At 47.4% G+C, this 25,139-nt stretch overlaps 1 protein-coding gene and 1 non-coding gene across 17 annotated transcripts in view; one reads left to right on the plus strand and one right to left on the minus strand.

The window, feature by feature from the left end:
• Tai (basic helix-loop-helix family member taiman) overlaps positions 1 to 25,139 on the minus strand; it is a 592,092-nt gene that overhangs the window by 495,424 nt on the left and 71,529 nt on the right. The window lies entirely within an intron of this gene.
• Trnat-cgu (transfer RNA threonine (anticodon CGU)) lies at positions 9,096 to 9,168 on the plus strand. The gene has a single exon. It is a non-coding gene; the product is annotated as a tRNA-Thr (tRNA).

The following is a 25,139-nucleotide window of genomic DNA, read 5'->3' on the forward strand; positions in this document are numbered from 1 at the left end:
GTAAGCGCAGAGGGAAGGTTGTTGGGTGGGGAAAAAGTTAATCCTTAGCCCCCCACTACGGCGCGCCTCATCGCCTGCGTTGCGTCGGCGCGTTCAACCCTACAATCAATCAATCAATCAATCAATCAATCAATCAATCAATCAATCAATCAATCAATCAATCAATCAATCAATCAATCAATCAATCAATCAATCAATCAATCAATCAATCAATCAATCAAATCAAAGCGTTTTCCTTAAGAGAAAGATTGTTAAAGGCGAAGCTACTTCGACCATGTCGGAATGCACAATCGGATAATGTCGGCTTCTTCATAACGGTAGGGACCGAGGTTCGATTCCGTCCACGGGAAGCGTTTTTTTTTCTTGAGGCGCTTGATGTGCTTTCGCTTATTCTCATCGTCATCGCTTATCCTCATTGTCACTGTCATCGTTTTGTGAAACCCATTGTGCAAAGTTAGCTTTTCTGCAGTGCGTTTTGGAGCGACATCGAACGCCATCAGGGAAACATGGAAAGCTTCGCTTTATTATCATTTTGTCACGTGACAACGCAGAGATAGGTTGTCAGGAAGAAGGTGTATTTACAGAAGACACCGTAGTCACCGGGACAGAGGCGGGTTGATGGCGCAAAACCCAGTCCAGGCGGGAGCTCGGACTTCGTCGACCTTCTCTTCATTCCGTTGGTCATCGACCAGCGTCTTTCCACCGGAGCACATCCAGATAGGGAGAGATTGGCCACATGGATATGCGGTTGTGCTCCGTGTAACTTTCTCGGGAAGCAGGTCAAAGTCTGTGACACAACTCCCCCGCCGCAGAAGCTCCGTCCCGGTGCCTGTTATGAAGGAGGAGCAGTAGCAGGTATAGAGAACGTCGGTGGTACGGCTTGAGGCGGCTCACGTGAACAAGCTGAGGTGCTGAGTGCCCATACGAGGTCAGAGGCAACACAGGCACAATATGTATAGCATTGTGTCTCGTGTTCTGGGCGGAGGAACCGACATATTTCTGGGGGAAATCTGTCGGTCCCCCCACCCCAAACACGAGTACCGTACATGTGTTAAACTATTTGTAGTCACGCAGCCAGGCTGCTTGTTGCATACACCCGCGGTGCTGGCCTCGTCAGGGGAGAAAAAAAGTCTTTAACCGCATTGCGTGGACAGTGTTCGCTACTGTATTCATCCTGAAATAAACTATCTGTGTACCTATCTAATTCGCCAAGGTATGCTCATGCATTGACAGCAACATTTAACACACTCCCGCGCGCGTACGAACGCACACGCAGAACGGTTAACAGACAGATTAGTTGGCCGTGTAAAGTCCAAACTTGGAGTATAGTTCCCGCATTACAAAATTAGAAAAAAAAATTCTAGTGTTGCAGTATTTAAGAATGTGTGCTCAAGGACCCACAGCAGTGCACGTTTGTTCGTAGAGAGAATACAACACTGATGGGTGGAGAAAATTACAAGGAAAGATCTTAAACGCTCCACATAGAAGCCGTGAATAAGCAACCTATACGCGGTTTGCAAGCACGATATGCACTTGGTTATACCCCAGTTTTCTGCTCTTCAAGTAATTTAGGTGAAAGGAAACAGGGCGCGGATGGGAGTCGAACCCAGGACCTCCAGAACGCCTGTGGAGCACGCATCTCCGACGACATTAGGGCTGAACTGCAGGTCTAGCTGATTAAAAAGGCGGACCTATAGTGAACGCCTGGCGGCCTCCGAATTGGACGACGTCGACAACGGGCTCCCGTAGCTGGCCGTTGCTTGGCCCGTCGTAAGGCTCAAGGTTAAGGTGACCACAGGCCAGACAACGCACTCACTCAGGTGCATTGGCCGATGATGATGACAGCTGAAGCTCACGGCCGACTCGCCGATTCTCACTGGCTGAAACGCCAATATATCCAAGCACTCTGCGGCGTTCACTTGGGCATCAACGATTTCGCTTTCACAACTCATACGAATGGCTCAGGTATGCTTCCTCAGACGTTTTTCTTTCGTTTTCCGCGGTGTTATCGCTTTTACCTTCGGGTTTGTTTCCGAAAGCTGCAACTTTAACATTACTCCTACGCCATTGTGACGCACGCGATGCTGCAATTGCTAGATGAATTCACTTCCACCCGACAAAAGAAAACAAAAAACGCACAACTGGTGCGCTGCCATTCTCTCTCTGGTACAGCCATTCGCTCTCTGTTACGTCCCTAGCAAAATTTACCGGCGAACAACACCCCATAGCTGATATGCATGAAAGCGTGGGACCAGGGTCACGTGATTCGGAGGCGACGAATACCCACGTGAACGAGCACGTTTAACGTAAACAACGGCACCTAGAGAAGGTCAACAAAAGCACGTGTCACGCGAATCGAGGTTCAGACGGTTGGGCGTCAATTGCTTGGCCTTCTTACCAAGGCTGTGTTAACATCTGCGACCCACGTTCTAAACCAACGCCGACAAAACGTCGTGCCCATTAAACGCGGGCCTTAATCTCGCCAGCGCACAAAGCGCTCGCAGTTGGAGGAGTAGCCGGGTATATATATTATTCGGATCGTGTTCAGAGTGCTTCTAAGAATGCAAACCTTAACCCCCTGGGCCCGTCTCAAAAACTTCTTAAGAGCGCGCCTTTAAGAATGCACACAACTTTTTCCCCCTGAAAGTTCACTGTTTACTGCTCCAAAAGGTTAGGTTAGGCTAAGCTTAAGTCAGTGCGCAGGACCAGTTCCGCAAAGCACATCGGCTGTTTACTTGGAAGCTCAAAGTGATTATGTATAAAGAAAAGTTTATGCTACGTGAACGCTGCTAACGTCAAAACTGGAGCAAAAAAATGCTAACTTCATTTTTCAATTATCCGCCGTTTCTCAATTCTAACTGACATTCGCAACAGGCGTGCGAGTTACGCAGAAATGAAAAGAGAGCACAGAAATATGACTAGGAACGAACAATGTCCTATACGTTTTTCCTGCCTGGTAGAATAGTGGCACGATTTTTTTTTATAACAACAAAGCTCAGTCGTTGTACTGTGCCATGAGTCCGTCACGACGACGTTGTTGTTGTATACGCGAGCCGAAATATTGAAAATCGCATCTTAGTTTGAATGCGCAAACTGAGAACCGTGCTCCTTCTGTATTGTTTAAAAAACGTGTTAAGCAACATATTATGTCAGAAAATCGCATGTGATAGCCTGGTTTTTGGTCGTTTTTATCCTTTTTTTTTTTGTTGCCGCAATTGCCAGTACCAACTTGCTATAAAAGTGCAGTATTATTTGGTTGGGACAATTTGACAACATTGTTGGGTCCCTGTGTATTTTTTTTTGCTTAATTAAATAAACTTCAAACTTCAAAGAGCATGTCTCTCGTTTCGTGCTTCGTTTAGGCAGTAGCATAGGCCGAGCCACTTTCTTAATTATGTATATAGATGGGAGAGCGGCCAACGTGTTGGCCGAAATCAAGAGTTTTTTGCAATGCAGTCAAAATATGTGCGCACGAATAAATGCCCTGCACATAAAGCTCAGTTCTATTAAATCAATAAATAAATAAATAAATAAATAAATAAATAAATAAATAAATAAATATATATATATATATCTTTATTTTTCTACTCAGTAAGAAACCAGGTGCGTTCCATTGGTGCAATCGTACCTGCTTTTACGAACGAATAAACTTACCTTTATTGTTAATAAACCCGCGCGTGGGAGTGCAGTAAACAAGGCGTCTTAATCTCCTCAGAGCATGAAAAATGAATCTTATATGGGCCGCAAAAGAAAAAAAGCCTTAGTTTCTAGTAACGAGTAGCGTGTTCGCAGTTTTGCGTGGTCTGCCGCGCGTGTTTGTCAGGGGTCCTCTGCCATGTTTACAGAGACACACACAGTAAGATCTTGCCATAACGATGTACGTATATATAAAGATAAATGGGGGAGGGATCCATTGATAAACATTGGCACTGCTTGTCTTCCCAGAGAGCGTAAAATATCCGCGGGAATAACCTTGGATCGTCATCTTCGCGTGGGGGGGGGGGACTCGAGCGCCATATCTGAGCTGTTGCGTCCAATGATGAGCGGGGATTAGGCCCAGAATCGCTGCCCGGATTTAGCGAGCGCTTGCTAAAATGAGGGGCTTATGCGCGATAGCGAGCTTCGATGGACACGGCTACACGCCCAAGCGACTCGCTCTCGCTCTCGATTGCCGCGGCGAAATTTCTCCTTTGCTGCACTATTTTTCCTTGCTATCTCATTTCGCTCGCTAAGAGCGCCTGGACATCTCCATTCCCGGTAAGCGTCCGAGAACGAAAACAAGGCAGGTAAAAAAAGAAAATGCGCGGAAAGATATTGGGTGCGACGGTAAAACAGCCTCGGAAAATGGCCGAGGAAAAATGAGGACTGCCCGAACGTTCGCGAGCGTTTCTGTGTCGTACATTAATGGCGCGCCATCCAACTAAATTGCGGGGAAAAAAAAAATAAAACTAAGAATTGCGAAATGAAACGAAGTTGCAAGAGACGAAGCGGCGGACTCCCGGGCACCACGGAATCACTGAGCAGCGCGAAGGCCACGGAGCGACGAATTCTACTACCCAGGAAAGAAGAAAAAAAAAGAAAAAAAAAAACGCCGGTCTGGATGAGCGGCAGCCATTTCCCGTCACGCCTGATGACGTCCTCTCCACAGTCGCTTTGCACTCCGCCATAAAGCGAGCATCGCTTCCCCGAAGAGTAAATCCACCCACAGGCAGACACACATACACAAAAAAAGATGTAATTACAAAATTCAGAGACACTTTAAGACTTCTTAATCACTACATTTTACTTCAAGCTACTTTATGCTATGTCTAACGCTGGCTCTGCCGTGATTATGTCATTTTTCGTTACGATAATGTCTTCATTACGTAGTAACATACGTCTGGAGGGTTATATTCGCATCGTAACGGTTGCGGTGGTGTCGGCTTGTGGTATAGTTTTACATGCAGCGAACAACTACCTATTTGCTCGCCGCTCGTCGTTTTTTTTTTTTTTGTATTCTGGTATCTTCTTTTAAATCGTACTTCCGTTTGCCACCACTTTTCACAGCAGGCGCTGAGGTAGACTCTTTAGAACGTAAGAAACATGCCCTCTGGTAGGAGTGTAACCTCTCATTAGCATCGTTTCCTTCTTGCCTGCGTTCCTATTAAGTAGCTTGGCCGGCCGCCTTTGTTAAGCCTAGGTACACGCTAAAAGCGCAAACGCGCTTTAATGCTTTACTACTTTTGTAATTAGCGAGTTTAAATGGCTGTTGTAGGCTTCCAGTGGAAGGATCGTGTCCTCTTATTACCATCGTCACGGTCATTTTCCCTTGCCATCGTTTCCTTCTCTCTCGCCTTCTTCCCCTTCGCCCATGTAAGCCACTGCATGTACGCTATTGCCGAAACGTGCTTTGCCATTTCCGTAACAGGCATACTCAAACTAATCTTGTAAGCCGCACCACATGTCTCCAACGCTGTGTTCTAAGTCGAAGGCCACAATGCGCAACTAGGTCTGCGTCCACCTTTACCTAGCGCCAAGGATTAGCCGTGGTGACAATAAAGAAAAAGAAGATTGGTCATCATGCTGTGGACGCGTGTTGGACTCCCATTCTGTATGTGCCGAGCTCGGATCCCAGAGTCAAATTCAGTGAAGTTTATTTATTTTACTTTCATTCTACTTCATTTTATTTTCATGTGATCTGCACATCCTAACGCGGTAAAATGCTGGAGACTAGCACCTGCCAACCAGCCGACCGACAACAACGAACCATCACTAGAAATGTACAAGTGTCTGCTCAAAGTGCTCGCGGTAGGCGGGACTTTAAACTTTATCTTATTATTTTCTCCCAGAACTGCCCAAGTATGGAGCTCGACGAGTGGGGACTGAGCCGTGTTAAGCTGCAATTTGTACCTTCGCAATTTGCGAATCGAAACTGCAAATTTAATTTTTAAGTGCGCCTGAGCGTTAAGAAACCGCTGAGCGTGGAAGCCACTGCAACACGATGCCTTCCACCTTGATCTTCCGGCGGGACTGTGTACAGGTATACATGCCCGCCCGTTCGAAGGAAAAGAACGCTTTATTTCTCGCGGTGGATGCGGCAGCGCAGTATGGCGGAATTTGATATAGTACACTGCGCCTTCAGCCCAGCGGCCTGAACTTCATTGCACAAAGAGAAAATCCGGTAACATTTAGATTTCGTCATCCCTTCTCGTTGTCTTGAAACCGTCCACCTGCAGCCCAGACCTTTGCATATATGTGCAGCCAAGACGATGCCTCAACGGACCTGCAATAAATATGCCTCCTGCAGAGAACATCCGCTCGCCACCTTGTTTGACTATTTCGCTAACTTTACCCTGTTGCAAGAGAGACAAATAGCATATTCAATATATATATATATATATATATATATATATATGTGTGTGTGTGTGTGTGTGTGTGTACGAGAGAGTAGACACACGTGTGAAAACGATGATTGAACTAACGTTTCGACCGGGGTTACTCTGACGAAGACCGGACCCCGGTCGAAACGTTAGTTCAATCATCGTTTTCATCCGTGTGTCTACTCTCTCGTGTATTTTTGAAACCAAATCCAGGAACTTATTCATCGCTATATATATATATATATATATATATATATATATATATATATATATATATATATATATATATATATATATATATATATATATATATATATATATATATATATATATATATATATATATATATATATATAGAAAGAGAGAGAGAGAGAGAAACTTTACTACACCTTCACGTTTTATGTCCGAATCGTTCGTGGAAGTATGGTTAGTAACAGTACAGCTGTTTCCCCTTTTTTAATTGTTCATGTGAATATAAGCGCTCTGTAGCCACAGAGTCAACCCCGTTGTGTTACACAATTGCTGCCGCTCTGAAAAACCGTAGAAGTACGAATACGGTAGTGCCCGTGAGTCTAAAAACGACCGCCGATATCGTGAAATTTCAACACGTCCGCTGGTCTAACGATTCGCACCAAATGGGATAATAAAAAGTAAGGGAAAAAATCCCGTTATGTGTTCCTTTTGTCTCCGCCAGTATTATTTTGTTCTCGATCGCCGAGTTCTGATCTCGGAGAGGAAATGGGCATATTGCGTGCCACTGGTTCAGATGCGGGGGGCTGCGCGATACAGTCCGAGTCCTACGTTAATCACGTGGACGCCCAACGCTCCCCTCTCCATTCATCCCTTCCTATCTATCTCTCTCTATCTCTTTTACTTTTCTTTCTTTCTCTCTCAGCTTGGCCCACTCGTGGCACGCCAAGAATCATTCTGCTCCAATCCCCGCACGCACGGCGGCGGCAGAAGAAAGGCGTGCGCCCAGAGAACCGCCCAAAAGACACACCAAACCAATTTTTTGTGTCCTTCACCGCTGAAGAGAAACCTTAAAAAATAAAAACAAAAAGAAGCGAAGCGGCAAGATAACCTTGGTGGACGGTCAATAGAAAGGCGTACCTATAGCGCCGGTGGAGATAGAAAATGGCCAGAAACGACAACAAAAACCGGAAAGAAGATGCACATTCGATGTCAGGGACAACATTATCATCGGGCAAAAGCGGTTAGTGCGACAGGACAAAGAAGTCAGGGTTAATTCCTATTCGGAAGAGAGTGGTCCCAACACAGACTGTGAAGCGTTATCCTCCACGAAAAGAACCTACGTAACTACAGTTAAACCTGGATGTAACGAACCTCTATGTAATGAATTCCTGGATTTAACGAAGTTTTTCACTTCCCCATTTCCCCCTTTATTGAGGCCCATGTGTTTGCGACCTGGATGTAACGAAGGAGTTGCGATGGTTAACCTGGATGTAACGAATTCGCTACGCTGATGAGTCAGTTTCTTGCCCTTTTTCTGAAAAATCGGCTGGCGAAATGCACTAATTTAGCGAATTTCGCCCGCACCGCAATCTCTAGTGCGTTTCAACGTGAGTGCGGTGTCGGTTAGATGCTAGGCCTGCCTGTCGGTGTGTAGTCGCGTGTGTCCCCTGATATCTGTGGTATGGGTTCGCGGATGATTTTTGCTGCCTGAATACGAAAAGATTTGTCTTTTCAAGACAAGCTCGCAATTTTAAATGGCGCCTCCGCCGGCGATAAACGTCACCGCCCGGTACAGTGTCCCAGCTAGCATCCCTTCAACAATTTTGACTGCAGAAAAGAGCATGGAGTTCGCGAAAAGGCGCCCTTTCAGCACAAGTCTGGTTCTTGAAACTTGTTAGGCACCGAAAAGTATCAAAAAGGAAAAGTGATACTTAGTTACTTTTTGTGAATTCGGGGGCCGTGTAGTAGCAGCAAGCGCAAATCACGCAGTTTTTCAGTGTGAAATATCCTTGAACAAGGCTGAGTTCAGCACTACTGATGCCTAGCACATTGGTTTCGTTTCTCCTTCATTCCCGCGAGCTTTAGCTCGAAACCTGCATGTAACGAAAACCTGGATGTAACGAAAAAAAGCGAATTTTTGTCAACTTCGTTATATCCAGGTTTAACTGTAGATGCATAAGCTGATAAGCTTATTTAAGAAACGCGTGCATTGATACCAATCGTAAATCGTTCTGCTGTCCACTATAACCATAGCTGCGCCCTCTTCTTTGTGTGTGTATATATATATGAATATATAATGTGTGGAAAAATAAAAGCTCACACAGAGCGCGAGAAAATAAGATAAGTAAAGACAGCGACACACACGAGAAAAACGAGGACTTCCTTCCTTCAGAGTCACAGAAGAAAGAAAAAACGTGAGTAAACTTTTGTTTTTTTAATGTTTTTCTGGTGTGTCACTGTCTTTACTTACCACTTTCTTTACTGCCAATTCTTATTTCTGTCTTAATTCAACGAGCCTCTCATTTCCCATTTTTATTTGCTACATGCATAGCGAGGGCCTCTGTTCTGGCAGTCTTCGTGCCATAGGGAGCTTAAGAGGGTTCAACGCTGGTCGACCACTCACGACACGTCGTAGACACTCGAGTCACGGCCCGGGGGTTAAAAAGAAGGTCCCCTTCACCCCGAGTAGTCCGAGTGGCGCTGGCTACCACCCCCAAGCGAAGGAAACAAAAAATACCCCAGAAAGTGGAGGGGAAAATAGCCCCGCCGGTAGCGCAGTGGTCATCGCACCAGGCGCGTATTCTGGAGGTCGTGGGTTCGGATCCCACCCGGCGGGCATTTTTTGTTCCAGTATCTTACTGTCTTTCCGAATTCTTCATCTGTTTCAATGACCTACTACACTCTCCCCTTTGCTTTCCGAGGTTTTCTTGACTACTAATCCTTATTTCTCTCTCTCTCTCTCTCTCTCTCTCTCTCTCTCTCTATATATATATATATATATATATATATATATATATATATATATATATATATATATATATATATATATATATATATATATATATATATATATTCGACTGGGAGAGAGTGAAGTGAAGGAGTGGGACTTCGGGACGCCCCGTGAATACAAGTGAGCGTGAGGGGGGGGGGCAAATACCTCTATAGAGACACGTACAGAGGGACAGAGAGAGACAGAGAGAGAGAGAGAGAGAGAGAGAGAGAGAGAGAGAGAGAACGCCGCGACCAGGTTTGACTGACGTGTGGAGGCCATTAGTCCAACGACCGCGTTCAAGGCAACGCCATCAGCGTATCGAAGTGGCAGGGACGGCTGGCAAATGACGCAATACAGTTTTCGTGGCCCCAGGCGAACGCTTCGCCGCGCATTGCATAAACCGCTTGTAATGACGGGCCGATGAGGCGTCGGCGACAACGCAGCTGCGCCCGCAAAGTGATATGTCGTCACGTTGCAGCCTTTCGCCACTCATTTCCATTCACTGCGGCGGCTCTGCTCCTGCAACAGGCTCGTCGCATAGCGTCGCAGTAATCCCTGACAATCAACGGCTAACGCTTGTCATTATAATCATCGGCCCGTCTACGCCAACTGCAGTGCAAAGGCCTCTCCCATTACTCTCCAATTACCCCGTTCCTGTGCTAATTGCGACCAATTAATCCCCGCAAACTTCTTGATCTCATCTGCCCATCTAACTTTCTGCGGCCCTCTGCCACTCTTGCCTTCTCTGGGGATCCACTCTGTTACCCTTATTGACCAACGGTTATCTTGCCTTCGCATTACATGCCCCGCCCACGTCCATTTCTTCTTCTTAATTTCGACTAGTCATGCCCTTAAAACGCGTTTGTTCCCTTACCCACTCCGCTCTCTTATTGTCCCTTAATGTCACACCTATCATCTTCCGTTCCGTTGGATGCTTACTCTCCCGGAAACGCGAATTCACGCGGCGATAATCCCGGAGGATCTATATCAGTTCGCTTGAGATCGCTCGGCAACCTGCTCAAGAACATCTGTCAAGAAGAATTTCTGTCGACTATCTGCCTGCGGAAAGTTGCTTAATTAAAAGACCTCGCCGCATCCGTTTTTACGCTATACGGTGATCACTAGAAATATCGCAGAGAACGCCTCTTTTGTTTATTTTTGTTTATAGCATGGGGTGCACCTCGTGTTCAAATTAATGCTTTCAGCAGTTTCGGCGTTCGCGCTTACGAAATAAACGCCGTACAAGCCGAAAACCCGCCCCAGAACTTGGAACACTGCGTGTTTGCCCAGTTCCCTCTGAAATTTGCACGAAATTTCAGCTATGAAGCTGAACTTGAGCTAAACATGCAGCTGTAGAGGCAGACCCAGAGCTAATTCCGTCACAAGTTCCCAATTGTTGTTCCCAGTTCATCGTGTACGAGCACAGCCCGCTCCTGATATCCGAAAAGTTGCCAGGGAAAATATATTTATGCAGGTTATGCGGATATTACTTCCCCGTCGTAAAAGTGCTCGCCTGGAAATGGCCGCATTTCATGCACTCCTCGTAGACATTCCCTAAGTTGGACGACTACGTCACCCTCGAGGAACTATCGACTATCAAGTTTCCTTAACAGCAGAGCAACGCTGGAAATAGCGCTTTATAAGCAGCAAAACGCGGGTCCTTATCCCAAATCCACCGTGTTTATAATGTTATTACGCTATGCGCGCCATAGAAGCATGCTGAATGCGGCTTGAAAAACCGCCAAGGCTAACACCGCGCAGGCTCAGCGCCATTCCAAGGCGAAATAGGCGCAAGTAATAACGCGTTATCACTGCGCGACGGTTTTATTTGCGGTCATTACCAGGCGTTTAAGGCAGGCCAGTTCCACGGCCTTTGAGAAACAAGGGCTATCAATTCGCACAAAGTCCGCAATGCAAGCCCGGGAACGCCAGGCGGGAGTGACGTCATACGAGTACCGCTTACTGACGCGGTCCCGTTTTCAGTTGCCCATCTCAGTCCGTGACGTAGACAACTGTCGGAGTCTCCGGGAACATGGTCAGGGTCAGGCTACCTTTCGCGACGGCGAGGATCCTCTGACCTCGTAATGGCTGCCCCGAACGGTTTATTGTACAGGGCTCACCACAGCCCGCCTAGGGGGCGAACGATGCAAGCGTTCAATTATCGCTGCCATCGGTTCCCAGTGCACCGAGTCCTCCTGACCACTCGGGGAGCAGCGAACGAGTTCCCTTTCGCACACGGAGTTTTCTGGTTTGGCGGGAAGGATCGTGACGGCGGTGCTTTCTCGCCCGCTTTCTTTGTTTGCCGCGAGATAAGCACATTGTACACGATGTGATTACAGCACGGCGCTCTCAAACGAGTGGCTTCACAGAAACCCGTTTTAGAAGGCGCGCACGACGTCTCCGGTACACGTGTGATTATAGCGCGGCAAATAATACAAAACCTGGACTCTTCGAAGGTCACGAAGGACGTTTGATACGTGTATGCAACAGGAATACACTGCACTGTACAGGGATGAAGCACACCACGCACAAAAGAGCCATTCCACTCGTTGAACCTGGAGTCCTGATTACGCAGGGCTTTCACATTACAGCAACAGAAGAGAAGTGAAGTTGCAAATGGACCACCGCCACGGTGAGCTGGAAGAAACTAGACACACGCCCTATGAACAGTGACATTGAGATGGAAGTGCGAATACAGCTGACGCTGCTTGCACAGCGGAAGATCTTTCATAAACTTTTGTTATTTACGTGAGAGTCCTATAATTTTAGAAATGCTGTTTACTGGTGGCTAGTCTACTCAGACTGCATATACAAGCGATAGGATGTGTAAGATTTTACGTGGATTCAAACGAGTTGGACTGAAATTCCAGACCTAAGTTTTCGCCCACGTAGACAAAAGAAAAAAAAAGCGCGGAACCCCGGCCATAAACAGTTTCGCTGTAATAAAATTTCTGCTACGGCTGATGGGAACATTGCCCCGGACGAGTCGCCGTCGTAGATTTCCCGTCTGTCATGTGCACCTGCTGTCGTAAGCGCTTTGTATCGACAATAAGGATTTTTTTTTAGCCGCGTATGTGTAACCCAATCTGTGTACCCCGGGAGAACATGAGATCAAATTACTGCCGGTCAACTTCATTTCAGTATGGCGTTTATATTTTCTAGTTGACTATGGAAAAACATTCCATCATGCACCTGCACCTTGTCCAACGGGGCGCGTTCGGAAACCTTGTCGCGTCGGCTGATGTGCCAGTGAAAGGATCCCTTTCTGAGTGAAGGCTGAAATTCTAGGGGCTAAGCACTTTCAGGCCGAGGCTTGTCCGCCGTCCGTGCTGACGGCACAGCACCGTGTAAATCGAAACATCTGTGAACAAAAGGTTCACAAAACGTTAACAAAATAAAAGGCCCACAAAAGGTTAGGGGAAGAGGGAGAGATGGAGAGAGAGAGAAAGAGAGAAAGAGGAAGGGAGGGTGGGAGAGACGCACAGCACCGTGTAAATCGAAACATCTGTCAACAAAAGGTTCACAAAAGGTTAGAGAGAGAGAGATAGAGTAAGAGAGAGAGACGCGCAGCACCATGAAAATGGAAACATCTGTTAACAAAAGGTTCGCAAAAGATGAACAAGAACAAAATAAAAGGTTCACAAAAGATTAGGGAGAGAAAGAGCGGGAGAGTGCTCCTGGAGAGCCGTGCTGCGCATGCGCAAGGAGTATTGGATTGGATTGGATTGAAATAGATTGGATTGGAAATCGTTTTAGCAGCAGTAAGCACTGTCACGGGTGATTTACGGTAAGAACGATCCACACTGCTTCACGCACTCATCATGATTCACTTCGTGGAGATGCGTGAATTTTTTTTCACTCAAGTTTTGGAGAAATTACATTGCCGCGGCAATAATTTTTCACCCAAACGCAAAGCCTCGATATTTCACCAGAGATATTCTAAAAAATCTTGGAAATATTTTACGCAATACCTGATTCGAAAGAAAACTCACGTTCTTAAGGGGCACTCGCCTGATCACATTCCTAAGGGACTTTACTCATTCATGACGCACGAGAATAAGAACCGTCGTGCACCGATACAAAAAGTTTCACAAATACATATAAAGGTTCCGAACGACCTAGTTTACTTCTTACCCGCCGCGGTGGCTCAGTGCCTAAAGCCTTGTGCTGCTGAGCACGAGGACGCGGGTTCGATTCCCTGCCGCGGCGGCCGCTTTTCTGATGTAGGCGGATAGCAAAAACACCCGTGCGTACGAGATTTCGGCACGCATTTAAAGATTCCCGGATGGTCAAAATTAATCCGTAGACCTCCACTACGGCGAATCTCATCGCCCGCGTTGCGTCGGCGCGTTAAACCCTACAATAGATCGATACTTTACTTCTTCTAGAAATATATCACCTATTTACTGAAATAACAATAAACAAAAAATATATCTTTTGGTTTATATAGCTTTCACTATAGATGGCGCCAGCTGTCTAGCAAGCGGGACGTTTATTTTTTATTTGAGTACACAAGTGACGTATTATAAAGTAAGCAAACTAGGCTGTTGTGAACATTCCTATGTATTCGTAGAGCGTTTTTTATTGGTGCACAATGGTATTTAAGCCCGTCGGTAATCAAGTAGCAAGTCCAATAGGAATGCGAGCAGGCGAGTCCCCCTTAAAGGACGTTATTAACACGCTGTGGCCGACTTCGAAGTGTAGGCGCACAGCGACGCGCCTTCCGGGTGCAAAATGAAAGGTGTCGTTCGAGCAGGAGGATTTCTACCTTTCACAGCCAGAATAAACCAATCCTCTCCCTCATGCTCATGTGTCTAAAGATTTTGTTTACCATCAGATATACTCCCTCGAGACCCGTCTAGTGCGCTCTTAGACAACTTTAAAATACCGTTACCGTGTTTGCGTTCTAATTCACAATTCATGTGGCAGTGGACTGAGCACGCACGGGTAGAAGGAATTCTACATGGGTATGCGGTTAAATGTCGCATACACGCGCAACTTCCTCTTTAAGATAAAACAGGCTACGTCGCCACTCTGCCCACACTGTGACGTGCGAGAAACCCTGCAGCACCTGCTCTGTGAATGCGCTCGATTCAGTGCTCAAAGTGTATTATCCCTCGCAGTGGCTTTGGGACTGCCGCTTTCCGTGGAAATGCAGCTAAAGGACGTTTTAGGACCATGGGCTTGTCCCAAACGTGCTTTACGGGCTACCAAAGCTCTGATAGAGTACCTGCAACACACAGGTCTAGACCAGTCGCTGTGAATCGCTCGCCGCCTCTGTGCGCATCAAGTTCTCGAACACCATCGCCACCATCTTCATCACGTCATCAACTGGCGTAGCAAGTTAGGCATTTTAGCCCAGCTAACATCGCCAGACTTCATTAAAGATCGCTCTCTCTCTCTCTCTGAGCACGCACGAGCGGTCACCGAGAGCGGGCACTTACAGCACAGGTTCCACCATCGCCGCCATGTTGCCTGCGCCGACGAATTATAACCTCTCGCGTCTTAAGCACAGCAAAAGCACTGCTCTCGACGCCTAATGATTGGTAGCGTCGACAAAGGTCATCTTCGGGTGTGTTATTTATCACGTGGTGTTGGATGACATCAAGAACGCGTTAAACGACGGGATTTACCAGACGAGCGAGAAGTGCAGTACAACCGTTCTAAGCCTCGCTCGCTTCGAATAGATACGTTCGAGAGCTTTCAAAGCGTTCTTTGACAGCTCACCAAACAGTTTTTTTTAGTGGGCTTAATTATGCACAAAACGTGCGAGAACTGCGGCATGACACCTAAAGGGAGCACGAAGACAAGATAAAATCTTGTTACAACCAGGCTAGTTCAGCCTGGGTAACGACTCACTCAGCAACTCACTTCAGTTGCCCAAGGACGTTGTTTTCACAGAAAAAAAAAACATCAGAAACATGAAAACAGTTTGATGGACAGCAGTGGCGTAATAAAGGAAAAACTAAACAAATATTAATCAGTGTGCGAACTCCACCTTAGCATCCAAGTGGTATACGATCAAGCGGAACTACTGCCACCAGTATATCGCGCATTCAATCGCCCATTCATGTTCCGTAGCGGTGGCCTTAATCGGCCGGCAGTCCCTAATCACGAAAAAGAATCCTTGTGACGTCATAAGGGTTGGCAGAGAAAGTCCGTAGTACATCGCCACTGTTTCACCTGTTTTCCTGATTGTCTAGAATAATTTCCTGACGCGTGCATTAAAATTGGAACGATTGTTCGGAACAAACCAGTGAGATCTTCAAAGAGCCAAAGTTGAATCTTGTCTTCACGGTATCTTGGACGAGATAAGGTCTATTCACTCAGTCACTCACTTCAAAGAGCTAGAATGGGGCCAACACGCCTGAGGATACGAAGAGCCTTGTGTGATGTTCATCACAGGGAGAGAACTTACCAAGGGAATGACGGCGGCATCGTCGCAGTGCAGCATAGTTATGCCGAATAGTATAAGCGGCTGTGATCATAGTTACTCCAGCAAAAGAAGCGCTTTGGGGTCACGTGTGCCGGGAAAGTAGCAATCGGGACTCACCTGCAAAGAAAACAGAAAAAAACAAGTGTGAATGAAATGCAGCGTAATTTAAACACGACGCCCAAAAGCATAGCTTACGAAAACAACAGTTTTCTGCATGGTTCCATGAAATTATACGGGTGACCCTACAAGCAGGTTGCGTTGCATTAGACGCCATGTTATCCGAGGGCACATACGCGTGTGGTACAAAATAATTATCTAAAACGCATTGCAAAGTAGTTAAAGTGTGCGTTTCATTCGCAGATTGTGCAAGGCGGCGGAACCACACGATATGACGTGCGTCGTTCTGAAACTGTAGACCACAGAGCAAAATTTGAAGGGGGATTGCCCCAGCGACAAGGCGAATTTCGCTAAAGGCAACCAGCATTGCGTTTTTTCTTCCGCAACCGCAAGGCACGACTGTCGCAATCGCACCGGCACGACTGTCACTAGCCGAAACAACTTCGCAGGCAACAGAGCGAACAGCTTCCGGATGAGAGCTTCCCCGAGGTTGCGCATGCGAGAGAGTTTAATGGAGAGTTTATAATTCTCAGCAGTTCTTAATAGAGAGTTTTACCATACCGTGTATTCGGTACGTTCCGTCCGTTCCGTATGTGCCGGGACCCAAATGGGCCCTTGCGCATTCGTTCTGTTGGGTGCGGCCCTCCTCGCCGTGCCCGCGCGAGCGGTTGCAGTCGGCCTCGGTACGCACGGTACATACGGAACACACGGTATTCTACGCACGGTACATACGGAACACACGGTATTCTAAAAACTCTAAAAACGCGAAGGCAGAGCTATAGGGGAGGTTCGTCCGTTGTTGCATCGCGCGTCTTCGTGGCCGGCGCTGCAGAGACGCCGGCAGGGTGCCTTTTTTGGAAGCGTTGTTTCCTGCTTCTTATTTAAGGACCAGGGATGCCAGGTTGCCGCAGACCAACCCGCCAAATTTTTGAACCACATAGCCAAAAAGTAGCCTAAGATCGACCCACAGAAGTAGCCCAAATAGACAAATCAGAAAAGTTTACACGATTCATTTCAAACGTTTTTTTTTTTTTCAGATGTCTGCCATTCGTCAGATATGAGATTTGAGACGTTCACAAAACAAGTGCAAGACGTCACTCGCTTAGCACTCTCAATGTCTCAAAAAGAGATAAAATTTCCGGAGGTTCTTAACTTGTTCCTTAACGCAATAGTTGCTACCAACCATTTAAAACTTCATATCTTCTTAGGCTTTCTTCCTAATACGTTTAGACTGTAAAATATCCATAATTAGAGTATAAAATTGCGATTGATTAGTTTATTTTATTGCTAGCCAGCCTGAGAGTTGCGTGTTGTCTACATCGTTGGGGTGTCTCAAGCAAAAATGCAGATGAGCCCTAAAATAGCCACATAGCCAACCAACAGTTTTTCCCGCCAACCATAAGCACAGATCGACCAATTTGGCTATTTATAGCCCAATTTGGCACCTCTGATGAGGACGTGTGTGACGTCATACAAGGAGTCGCAAAGCAGCGTCGTCCGGTGGTGCGGCATACTTGAATATCGCGAAAAAGGAACGGTTAGAGGTCAGTCGACACACGCATCGACCAGGAAGAAGGAGTACGACAGTGTACCTTTTTCTCATAAACCCCGCATCGGTATACATTCAGACTGTTCAGAAATGCGTTTACTTACAGTGCGCGAAAAATTGTCGCACGTGTTCTTTCTTCGTTTGCGATTTGGGTCTTTAAACGTTTGACAATCGATTGGACGCACTTTCGGCGATGGCTTTCACGCACTTAAAGTTTTCGAGCTTCTCTCAACTTTCTTCACGAAGGAATGGCGAAGTTTTCCGGAGTTCTGATGAGACACTTCTATTAGCTTACTATGCTGCATTTTTGTGTTCGGATGATACAGCTTCATTTGCTTTGTATGCTTCTTTTCACCCACTGCTACCGCGGAGCGCATGCATCGTTTTATGCCCCTTCGCCCAACACGGCGCGCCAGGCACGCCACGCGTAGTTATTCTTTTGCACGCGGCGCGGTTCCAATTCTGGGCTCCGCGCGCCGGCGCTCTGCCGCTGACGTCACGCTGCCGCACAGCGCACGCGCGCTCCGACGGCATCGCCAATCACGACGAACGTAATAATAATAATAATAATAATAATAATAATAATATTAATATTAATAATACTAATAATAATAATAATAAGAAGAAGAAGAAGAAGAACAACAACAACAACAACAAAAACAATAACAATGACGACAACAAGAATAGCGAGTTTTAGCTGACCGTTTTTCACGGTCCGCTCCGCTCTGATAGCAAGCAAGAGCGTCATTGCGCATGCGTGGCGCGCTTGGCCGCGAGCGGCAGTGGCTCCGGTTGCGCTGAGTGTGCCGCCGATACCGGAGCGGACCGTCGAACACGGTTTTCTAAAACTCTCTAATCACGCTCTTAAATTTGTATTCTGAGGTCCTCATGAATTTCAACAACCGAGCTAGCCCTGGGTAGTCCCCCCTTGAAGGTACGTGCCAAAAAACCTTCAGGGCATCATCATCATCATCATCATCATCATCATCATCATCATCATCATCATCATCATCATCATCATCATCATCATCACCACCACCACCACCACCACCACCGTCATCATCATGTTTGCTCCTTCTCCGTGTAACGCACACCTCTCTGAACTGCGGCAGAGCCAAGTTGCGAGGCAGCGGGGCGGAATGCACGGTGTATAAACGCACAAATAGCGGCGCGGTTCACGGAGAAGGCTCAGCGCCTGTGGCGGCGGTCGTATACCCCCCGGAGCTGCGAGGGCGGACAGGCACCGAGATAAATGGATCGCCGGTGCACTAAAGCGCGATACCCCGTCCCGTCGCACCACATCGGCGACCGCCGCCGCATCGGGCCTTCCTTCGGTGGTCCCTTGGTCGAGTACGCTTCGCCGTGCGCGTAATTCAATCACGCTGCCCCGATACAAAGACAGGAGGGACGGGGCAGCTTTCTGGGGGGAGGTGTCCCTCCATGCGGACGAAGGCACGAGACTGACACCCTGGCTTTCTTGGCTATTTTTTGTAAGGTGTTTTTTTTTTCTACCTCTTTTCCCCTATCGTGGCTTCACAAACCTACCCCTCTTCCCTGTCGGGGATAGCTAGCTCTGTTCGCGAAGCAGCCAGCGACGGACCTAATGTATCAAATAGCAGCTGTTCTCAGCGAGTCCGGCGAGCAGGTTTATGACTGGCATTGATTTCCTCTGCGATTTTCTCGCTACTTTTGTTTTTGTTTTGGCGCCACTTTTGTTCCTAACCTCCTGTTTTTGTTTACAAGCCCCCGTGTTTTAGAAGTTTAGTACCTGTGAGGCTTGCGCGACAGGCACTTTCTGGACTTGCATTTGATACTCGATCCTTTTACCTTTCGAAATGCCGTCGTATTAAAGCTTCGCGTTTTCCTTCCTTTATTATTGTTGAAACGACAGTCTATATAGCGCGGGAACATGCATGGAAACACAAACGCTGCCAAGCGGCTAGGAAGCAATAACACTAGCGAGCTTTTAAAATGAAAAAAAAAAAGTGCCTTTTTTACTTACTCTGAAATCTACGTCGGCGAAAGAAGCGCAGTGTTTATGGCGCGGTGGCAACATACGAAGTAGTTTATTTTGCAGCGCGCAAAACACTCAATTTTTCTTTCCCTTGGCGTTTTTTTTTTCTTTCACCGTGATTCTGCATCGCTCCGCTTACCGCTTATGCGACTTCGATTGAAGTTGGCGCCGCGCTCGCTGCGTCGCGTTCAGGGTCGTCGACATACATGTCATCTTCCCAAACGAAAAACAAATGCACGACGAGCGCTCCGCGTCGTGTCGCACTGCGAATAAATTTTTATCTTCAACGTTACAAACGGTTTCCTGAGTTTTAATATACCACAGAACGACCCTGGAAAACCCCGCACTTTCAATCCTGAAATCTCTGATGGCTTCAAATATCGCTGATACGGCTGCTTTCGTAAAAGAGCTGCGGCTGTCAAGGAAAAACGATGCCGCATTTCTTTTAGGCGTGGGGTGGTGGGTGGGTGGGGAGGGGAGGCATGAGGAAGTATTTTTCTATACCTTCAGCGATCGCCCCTTCTTTTTTGTTTCTCCGAGCACTTTGTCCCCAGTCGTTCTCGATCTCGGAACAGGCGGTGAGAATAAGAACATTTATGAAGGCGCCGCCAACTCCGGCATTGCCTGCCCGTCTATACCCCATTTCCCCGCCCCAGCTCGCACCCGTCCCAGCTCGCAGCAGAAGTAATAGTGCGCGGCTGTATTGGACTGCGGCGGCCCATAAACACTGGACGCGGCCCGGGTCGGCGATATCAACGCCCGGCAGCTGCGAGGCTTCGCCGTGTCGTGTTCGCTCACGCGAATGACTTACAGGTCGATCACGTGAATGGGGTGCCATTTCGTGCTCTAGAGAACGTGGTAGACCACATTGTCACGCGAATGTCCGTAGGCCCTCTTCGCGACAATGCACCTTAATGGCCGACCACCGGGCCCCAGGAAACAAATCTGACGACTTACGAGTCCCGTACGATTTGAATAATGAAAAAAGAAAATTAAAGGGGCGTTCCGAGAGGTGAACCAGTAGTTCGCGCTAGCGCACTTCGGCTCATTTATGCGGTCATTTTTTATGTAATTGTTCTGCGTTTATCGAATCGTTCATCTTGTTGTTTGTCTACTTACTTTCCTTATTTTTAACCAACTTCGAAACAGAACGACTACGTTGATTTTTCCTGGTGCTCTAACCCTCGGATCCTCAGATCTCTTTCTCCTGTTATTGCATTTTTTTTCTCTCTACGCTACAATATCGCTTATTTTATCCTCCCTCTTATTTATTGGCTACTACACCGTTATTTTCCGGTTCCTTTCCTCGCCTCGTGCACGGTATTTACCCTCCTTTGAGGTCGCAAGCCCCCCCCTCCGCCCCCTACCCTCTCCGTCCCGTTACTGGGGCTAACCTTTTCAATGTTCTGCAACCCCCCCCCCCTCTCTCTCTCCCTCTCTCTCTCTCTCTCTCCCCCCCCCCTCCACTGTGGTACATGTGCCACCGACCTTGTTCCTGGCTCTGCGTCAACTTTTTCCGCCGAGCTTCATCACCCCCGAAGCGAATCTTCAACGTTGCGGTACACATGGTCGAAGTAAAATTGTCGGTCGTTTTGCTGTAGTCAATGCAAATGAAAGCTTATGCACTAGTTTGTCAAACAGCTTCATAAAAGCATTACTTTAGCCACCATCTCGGTATTGTTAATGCGCGTAATGACAACGATCTGTAGAGAATCCAGATGCTTGACAAGAACTCCGCTTTCCGTCAGAACCAATGACCCGCATAAGGTTTCCCATAGCTTCCAGTGTTGACGCGCTTTGCGCCTAATTAAACCGATCCTTCTCCGCACCTACATTCACTTGCAGTTGGGCTCCTACGCGCGCGATCGTGACGGAATTTCCAGAATGCGGAGAGCGATCACAAACAGCAAGTTGGCTTCCCTCTCACCGATAAAGAGTATCCCCAAGTTATTTTTTCTCGACGTGAGTTTTTTTTTTCCTTCCAGTCTCTCGCAACAGTGATTACACAGCCCCGCTGCAATTGTTTCGCACTGCCAGGAGATTAGGTGTTTGTAGCTCGGATAGTAAAAACAATCCTCGCAATTATCGCGTCATCCTCATCCACGTGAGGAGGGACGGTAGCCATAACAGTCCCCGTAACTACAGTCGTCGTCTTCATTAACACCTTTATAGTCTTCGCGAAAGATTGATCAGTATGGTAACTCATGGGTGTTGCCTTCGCCGCAGCCGCGTTGACAGAGGTCAGCCAAAGCGGACATCGTCACTTCCGTCTCCGTCGGTGCAGAAGATTCACCAAAAACTAATAGATCTATTATTAAATCTTAAAGCGCACGCGAGCGGCTATTCCCTCCCCCTCGCGAATGTGAGACTACGCCCGATGCGCACGCCTGGTTCCTGCGTTAGAAGCCCACATCACGGCGTTTCTCGCGCTCCCCTCGCACACCCAGCCAACTGTGCTTTGCGTTCTAACCGTACCAGCGGTCAGGCTTGCTCGCTTTAGCAGCGGCATTGGCTGCCTATCGCTCTTTGTTGTTGTCCACCAGTTCCGGCATTTCGCCGCCATCATTCCCGTTCCATCCGCTTTTTTTGCCTACTCGGCCCTGCACTGGCGTCACACTGCAGTTTTCAACGCCCACAAGCGGTGGCAGGACGCATCGAGAAGCTGGACGGCGCGCGCGTCGGGAAGATGCAGCAGTGCGAAGGCAGCGCCCCCACTACCAGCTCGGCTTGACGTCACCCCTCTCCACGCGCGCTTTTTCGTCCTCTGTTGTTCTGGAGCGCAAAAGGCTACCCGATATGAACTCACTGAATTTGTTTGTCTATAGTGTCCTTCCGCTAGGCACACCACTCTACGCTATGTCTGTACCTTTCCCCTTCTTTTTCTATTTTCCTCTTTTTTCTCATTGTTCCCTTTTACCCCGTGCAGGATAGCATACTAGGTCGTAGCCTGGTTAACATTCCTGCTTTTCCTTTGCCTTTTCTCTCTCTCTCTCTCTCTCTCTCTGTCGCTCTGCGTCCGCGGATCGACGGCGCAAATTTTACCCGACCTGCCCTATCTATTCCTGGCGCAATGAAAGCAAAATGGAAACCGTCATAATCGTCGCTGCCGTCTTCGCGTGCGGGCGCGCCGCCGCCACGCGGAAGGTGCGTTGCGGTGCTCAGTGACGCGCATGCTGTCAATATGAAAGCGAGTCAAGATACCCAATATAAACAAGGAAAACGCCTTGTTAAAGCTTCCGCCTCGGGGGAAACGCCTCCGCGGTTGAATAGCCAGGCCCCATGCAGCACGGAACGCTTAAACTCCCGCGACAGCGTCTCAAAAGAACGAGAACGTCACCTCCGGGAGTTCATCGCCATTTCTTTACCTCGCTGCGCTGTGTTTCCCAACGGGGGGCATATGAACCTCTGCTGCTTTGCTCCATTATCTAGCGCGAAACTTTCGCGTCGCAGCCGAAACGAAGGAAATTCGCGCTGACGCTGTCGCATCTCATAACGCAGCGCCCAATACACGTACCCTTCTGTACTAAGCGGTGGCTGGTAAACGCCCTCAAGTAATAGCTCCTTGCTGACTTATACCTAATACTGGGAGGTACGGTGGGAATGGTAAAGGCACGGGGTCAATGAACCGCTGTCTTTTCAAATTACGTCGGGTTAAGAAGTCAAAAAGGGGGCAAAGAACTCTCACTGATGCGTCTGTCGCCGCATGTGATACACGTTATTACACGCGGTGCACAACCTTCACGCACTGATGCCGCGTAACGCTTTCATCAGCTCAACAGTATAGTATGGCTGCAAGTATGCCGGCTTCCTCCTACAAGATACGGGAGATTATTTTCACAAACAAAACAGCAACATCCACTGAAAATCTTCCTGAACGAAGTGCCCACTGCAGAGTTCAAGATTAATAAAATGCGAGCAGTATTTCAGCCTTCCAAATATACCGTTACGGTGACGCGAACGAAGACGTGAAGCCAAGAGGTATTCACGCAGTGCATTTAGAAGCCTGACTGCCCCGCGCAGGCAAGGCGCAAGATCTTCTTCTGCTTCTAGCTCAAAGTTGAATGAAAATCAAACGAAAAATAGAAAAACGAGCGTTCGTATCCTCTTTGCCTCGGTCCTATTTTTTGCAGTGCGTACAGTACGAGATGACGGTGCAATTGCTCCAGCGTGGCTCAGCATGGAAAAGGCCCGCCATTTTCCATTTATTAACTCTTTGCTTTCGCATTTCGAGCTCAGCGTCATTTGCCCGCCCATTCTCTTAATAAGGTGCGAGGGAACGGCATGCGACCATTACAAACGACACATGCGTCCTCGTCTCTTTTGTTCTGGCGCCGACGCTCGACCATAGCGCGCTGCCGCGGCTGACTGGAATGCATGCGTAATTGTTCGAATTAAAGCTCGACCCCCACGAGAATTAGCGCTACCATCCAGCCTAACGGCGCATTCGGGCTCGCCCAAGTCTGAGCGCTCGTCAGCGGTGACCGAGCTCTCACGTACGCGGACCGTTATTCACGGGGAAATGATACCGAGATTTGCGGAGAACGGTTCCTGGCGTGCCCGTCGCGCAGCGCGCGTTTTGTACGCTTCGAGCAGGGCTGCATTTTTAATGCCGTACTTCGTAGGTCGGCAGCGATTTTTTTCTTTTTTTGCTGACCACCTCCGTGTCTTGATCTCTTTTTGATCACCCAAATCGAATCTTTCCGTAGATGCGGTACTGGAATTTTGTTGTGCTTATCCTTCCTCCTACTGTATTTTTTTTTTCTACCGCAGTTTCCACACGGCGCGGTGGCTCAGTGGCTAAGGCGTTGCGCTGCTTTGCACGAGTACGCGGGTTCTATTCCCGGCCGCGGCGGCCGCTTTTCTGATGGAGGCGAAAAGCAAGAACGCCCGTGTGTGCGAGATTCCGGCGCATATTAAAGATCCCCAGGTGGTCAAAATTAATCCGGAGCCCTTCAGTATACGCCGCGGCTCATCCCCTGCGCTGCGTCGGCGCGTTAAACCCTACAATCAATCAATCAAACAAACAATCAATCAATCAATATACCGCAGTGCCCAGCAAAATGGCGCTAGCTGCTAGTTTGCTTAGGTGTTGTCTGCGTGCTATAACGCGTGTTTCTGAGCTATGCGTACCTTAGCAGCAGCCGAGCAAACGTTGCAGCTAACCTTTCTGGTATATATATATATATATATATATATATATATATATATATATATATATATATATATATATATATATATATATATATATATATATATATATATATATATATATATATACTACTCGTGTTACTAATCATGAATGGAATAATGTGCGTTTGTTTCGTGAATGTCGCATTCATATCACATTTTATTAACATTTTATTAGACTAGGTTTTAAAGTTGTGCCCATCGTTTTTTTTTTAGTGTAGCTGTTTATCACTGTAATACTTTTACTTTGGCTATCGCAGTATTTCTTTCTCTTTCTCATTTTATGTTGAGTGTTTTTTTTCTCTTGGAAGTCAGTATTTCTGGGTGCTTGCTTTATATATACTTTTTACTATTATCACGGGAGGCGCCACCTGCGGTTTTAAACTTGGGACCTCCTTGTACCCACTCATGTATCGCGTATATTTTTTTTTAAATGAAATTCAACTCGCATTCAAATTCGATTCAAATTCCGCTCTGCAGCTACACTTCTCCGCGCGACCCTTGCCAGAAAG

The sequence above is a fragment of the Haemaphysalis longicornis genome, unplaced genomic scaffold (assembly GCF_048455015.1).
Source record: "Haemaphysalis longicornis isolate Haplotype H1 unplaced genomic scaffold, Haemaphysalis longicornis Haplotype H1 scaffold_3, whole genome shotgun sequence".
Taxonomy (NCBI): domain Eukaryota; kingdom Metazoa; phylum Arthropoda; class Arachnida; order Ixodida; family Ixodidae; genus Haemaphysalis; species Haemaphysalis longicornis.